Genomic DNA, 6000 nt, shown 5'->3' on the forward strand with positions numbered 1-6000 from the left:
AGGATAACTAGTTAGTTTTAGGACTCGGTACTGCTGGAAATGTTGTCTCCTTTGTAAAGTTATTCATAAATGATGATGATCTAAATACCACAAAAGGTCATTCCTGAAGGGGACATTTAAAAAAAGTAGATATTTATTTGCGGCGTTGTCTGTTGTCATTTTCTCCCACTTACTCTCCTTTATAACATATTTTACAGTGATATGAATATAAATGAACCAGCTACTTACATCTGTCACAGACACATTCTCTGCAGGTGAGGGAGACGTTTGACTCATCAATAATCACATAACTCTGGTTCTCTGTGAGAGAGCACCAGGACCCCACAGTGAAAACTAGGCTGCTCAGAATGATGCCTGGACAAAATAACCACTAAACATTTATCAACAGGCAGCTCACTGCACAAATAATAAGGAATTCACAACAACAAAAGTGGCAATTAAAGCAATATTTGACCTAACAGAATTTCATTGTTCACCATGATCACTGGTCTAATACCCACAACAGAGGCGTTACAAGATGTTAAAGCTTATAACAGTTGAAAAACTAGAATAAATACTTTATTTTAGAATGTTTATAAAGAGTGAAGAGGTCAGTAGGCCCCTGTCTGTCCTCAGAACAATTGTTGAGAACAATTTTTGAAGATTTGAAGATTTGAAGATTCTTAGCAATCTAAGATTAACAGCTGTGCTTTCTAAAGAACAACTTTCATTTTAGCTTCTTAGCAATTATTAGTGCATTATTAGTGCAGACCCTCCCCCAACAGTCCAGGTGTGACAAAAGTCCCAAATCCTGTCCATCATTCTTAAATGGGTCTTAAGCAGGGGGAGGTGAGAGAGGAGAAGGGAGGGAGGAGGAGAAGAGAAGGAGAGGAGAGGGAAGGAGGAGAAGGGAAAGAGCAAGTAAAGGAAGAAGGGAACAGAGGAGAGGAGCAAAGAGAGAGAGGTAAGAGAAGAAAGAGGAGGGACAGGAGCAAATAAGGAGATGAAGAGTAGGAGAGGAGAGAGAACAGGGTGAGGAGAGGGTTGAGATGGAGATGTCAGTGTCTTCACAGCAGTTGACCGTGTTCACCCACAGAAATTCACCGTCATCAAATAACTTTTTACTCGTATCTTCTTATCATATGGAAGAAAACAGAAAATTTGTTTTTCTCAACATTTTCTCAACATTGAGGACACTTTAGGTCTGATTACAAGACTGAGGACACTTTAGGAACTCAGCGCTCTGTTGTCAGAACATCACCTGCGCTCTCTCTTGTCAGCTCTGTGACTCAGTGCTGTGATGTTTCAATAATATTTCAGTGATATTTCAATAATATTTCAGTGATGTTTCAATAATATTTCAGTGATGTTTCAGTGATGTTTCAATAATATTTCAGTGATGTTTCAGTGACATTTCAGTGATGTTTCAGTGATGTTTCAATGATATTTCAGTGATGTTTCAGTGATGTTTCAATAATATTTCAGTGAAACAGTGAAACAATAAAAAACCTATTTTCTCAGCAGTAGCTGAACTGTTTATTCTAAAAACTTTAGGGTTTCATAAATGAGGTAATGACGCAGATACACACACAAACGCAGCGTTAATTTGAGCTTCCAGTCTATGTCGCCTTTGAGGTAATTTTTTTCTAGCTCAGTGGTTGTGAAAATGTAATTAAACTTAATATAATACTTGAGTCTTGAAAACTGGAGAAAATAGGCTTACTTTCAGACAACTTTCTCTCACTGAGCAGGAGTCAGAAAGTCTGTTCTGCTCCCCTCCCCCACCACAGATTCAGACGGAGGATTGAAAACCTCAGAAATAACCACAGAAGGTGTGAGATGGCTCAATCCAAAGCACAGGTACGTTATTTTTTTGTTTGTTGTGGTAGTTTACTGGTTATGTATTATTTACCTTTTTTTTTTTTAGCATTAAACGAGGTTATGCAGGTGTAGGCCAGGCCACACTTTTAGCTAACAGCAGCTAACAGCATGGAGAGGTTTCCTCAGATTGAACCACAAAATAAACTGTAAAACACTAAAACAGTGTCAATACTAGTGACTGTATTTTTTTTATACCACAAATAAATGTCATGGTTACGTTCATCCTTTGTATATTATATTTACATTATATACATCATTCATTATTAAATGTGTGTTCATAAGTGAATAGATTTTAAAAAAGTCATAATGTATTATAAAAATAAAAGAGAACATAATCTGTCAGAAAATGTAAAACACTAATAATGAAAAATTCAATTGCTTAAATAATTGATGTAAGTTGTCATAATATAGGTTAAATGATCTACTGTTGACATTGTGATGATTTTGTGTGTCATTACAACAGGAGCAGCTGTAGGAGGTCATACAGCAGAAAAATGGTGCTCTGTTGTTTTGCACCACAGAGATCGAGTGTTTATTGTTATCTCCAATGAGCTTTACATTAGCTTAGATGATAATCAGAGCAACTCCAACTGTAGTTCAGAGTTTCTGCTTTTGTGACTCATCATGAAATGAACATAACCTAAATTTACAGAATAATAACAGTAAAGCAATGTTAATATTAAAATAGAGTACCAAATTATCTCTCACAGACCTCACTAATGTAATAGTGATGTCAACAAAAAAGCTTTTTACTGTCAGTTTATTCACTCTTAGATTTCATTTGTTTCTCATTCATCGTGACTTGACTGTCATCATTGCTTTAAGATAACCCTGTTTTTCTGCACTGCTATACAGGCCTCCAAGGAAGAGATGTTTAATCCAATGGACCACCCTGGATCCACCACTCATCTGAACAGGATGTGCTCCTTAAAGGGTCAGAGGTAAGACAGCTTTATAAATCCTTTTGGTCTATCATTAGTTCATTCTCTCATAAAAACAGAATACAATGACTTACTTATCTTATCTTATCATTTTTGACCTATATACATTTTAATACGCTACAAAGACAAGATGAAGTTTTCTTTTTTGCAAATATTCATTAATTTTGAATTTGATGCCTGCAACACATTCCAAAAAAGCTTGGACAGGGTCTTTTTTACCACTGAGTTACATCATATTTCCTTTTAACAACACTCAGTGTTTGGGAACTGAGGACGATGACTGCTGAAGTTTGTCAGTGGAATTCTATGACTTCAGTTGCTCAACAGTCCAGAGCCTCTGTTGTCTTATTTTGCGCTTCATGATGTGCCACACATTTTTAATGGGAGACAGGTCTGGACTGCAGACAGACCCATGCTCTGTTACTACGAGGCCACACTGTTGTAACGTGTGTAGAATGTGTCTTGACATTGTCTTTCTGAAATCCTTTGTAACTGTACGTTGAGATCTTCTTCAACTGTTGGGCTTTTTGCTAACGTTCTATTCACAAAGTGGTGAACCTCGTCCCATCCTTGCTTGTGAACGACTGATGCTCCTTTTATACCCACTCATGACACTCACCTGTTTCCACTTCACCTGTGGAATGTTCCAGACAGGTGTTCTTTAAGCATTCCCTAACTTTTAGAATTGTGTGCATCAAATTCAACATTATTTGCAAAAAAATCAGTTTGAACACAAAATCTCATGTCTTTGTGTATTAAATTGAATATAGGTCAAATGGTTTGTAGATCATTGGATTTTGTTTTTATTCACATTTTACACGTCTGAACTTCTACCATGAACTGAATCAAGCACAGGTAGCACTATCTATGCCGGACAACCACGCTCATCAAATGTAACAGGTGTCTATACGGCTTGTGCTGGTGAGTGAATAACTTTACCCCTCGCCCTCCCTGCTAATAAAGGGTTCAGAGGAGGAACAGTCATCCATTGGACTTATTGTGCCACTCAACAAAGAGCAAAGCCCATCAAATGCATGGGGTGGGCTCATTTTAGTGGCCAAGGAATCCTACTTCAGTGGCTACCACCACTCTTTAACACCACCATCCAGTGAAGATCTGCTCATCAGGACAGCAACTCCACACTGCCAGGGCTGCCTCTCTCTCCTCTGTGCTCATCCTCTTTGACCTTTCTGCAGCGTTTGACACAGTTTTAACCACCAGATCCTTACTTCCTCCCTTCAGGAACTAGGTGTCTCGGGCTCTGCACTTGCCCTACTCTCATCCTATCTTCAAAACTGAACATACAGAGTGTCTGAGGATCTGTGTCGGAACCCTGTCCTCTAACTACTGGGTACTGTGAAGTCAAACTAAAGAAATAATTAATAAACTCATGTTGCAAACCGGAAAGGAACCTTTTGGCAGTCCGAGTTGCCGCACGGACTATAAAAAAGGCGGCACACAACATCAATAATGAAGTGAAGCGAAGACGCAAACTGAAGCAGTGCTTAGCGCAGAAATATCCAACCCCGTGCAAACAAATCTACAAACGCCAGAGAGGCAGCCGGTAAGACACCAAGCCCATCAGGAGACCCAGCGGACAATTGAAGTGAAATGTTTGTGCAGGCGATAGCCGCTAGCGTTAGCCACGGGGCCGAACCGGCAGTGCGATCGTTAACCCTATAAATGCCAGTGTGTGTCATGTTTGATTCTCATTCATAATTTAATGATGTCATGATTGTTTAAGTTAAGAACATGATTGTTGAGTGAGCTAATATGTTGCAGATAAATTAGTTAAAATGATTATGATATTATATTATTGTGGTGACATTATTTAAATTAAGTAAATGTAAAATATTTAAAATCTGAAATTAACTTAATGAAATCCCTAAATGCATTAATAATAACAGTGGGAGAATTTATGTTGCACTTTGTTTAATTTAAGAGGAAAAAGTAAATAATTGTTAAAAAATGTATATTTTCCAGAACATTGTAAAAACAACCTTTTTCTTGTTCATTGTTTCAAAAGGTTTTTCACCTACCTACCTGTTTGCTTGCAAACTACCTGTTTGCTTGCAAACTACCTGCTTACCTGAAACCTTAAAATCACAAAATAAAAGAAGATAAGAGGAAAAGAAAAGTGTGGTTATTGAGTGAAGTCCAGCAACTCTGCGTAGATGTCCAACTCCTTCAAGTGGAGATTGCACAAAGAAGGGGAGAACTTGACAGTGAAAAACCGCCAGTACCATAAAGCTGGCCAGGAAAAAGTACAGGAGCTTAAAGCTGGAACAGCAGGAGCAAAAACCTGGAATCCTGGGAAGGAAAAAGAGTGGAGCATAAAGCAACCATTAAAGCACCATAAGCAACATTAAAGGCGCCATTGGAAACTCCACTTTTCAAATTCACAATTAAAGAACCTTAAAAATAAAAGTAAACATGGCTAATCAAGAAGCTGGAAAATCAGTTGAACAATTGAAACTTGAAAGAACGACAGCCAAAAGAGTGTTTTCCCATCTGGTCAACAGTATAACCCGGTCACATACAGACATGTCTGAAGAAGAGCTCAGAGACAATTTCAACAAACTCAAGGCACTAGGAGAGAACGTCATGGAGGCAAATGATGAGCTGGAAGCTGGCTTTATTGCAGATCTCGAAGCAGAGCTGGAAACGGATGAAGTCATGTTAACGGAGCAGGAAAAAGCCGACCTGGCAAAAACTACAAATGAGTGCCAAGAGAAGCTGAAGGAGGTCAAGAGGTTGCTCCAGAAGACTCTTTGGGTCAATTTTGAAAGTAGTGAAATGTCTATAGCACTACAAGCAGCAGAGGCAGCATGTGAACGCGTCGCTGCTGTGCAACCAAACATTAACCAGGAAGCGTATCAATTCATGCTGGACCAACTGAAAGGGTTGGTAGGAACAGCAAAGGACACGCATGGCCGATGGAAACAGTGGGCCCCACCAGAGGCTCAGGGGGAGCTTCAGAGGCATGTGAGAGGGCTCGAACTTCACGTCCCCTTGATGGTCTCCAGAAAGGCTGACTTCATACAAGCAACCATAAAGGAGGATACTGATAGACAAGCCCAGGTGGGAGCTACATCTAATTATCGCATACCAACCATCAAGTTAAAGCCAACAGCCCTCCCCAAGTTTGGTGGCATCAAACGTGATTTTCACAGGTGGAAAAAGGACTGGGAAGCGCTGC

This window comes from Solea solea, chromosome 1 (assembly GCF_958295425.1).
Source record: "Solea solea chromosome 1, fSolSol10.1, whole genome shotgun sequence".
Taxonomy (NCBI): domain Eukaryota; kingdom Metazoa; phylum Chordata; class Actinopteri; order Pleuronectiformes; family Soleidae; genus Solea; species Solea solea.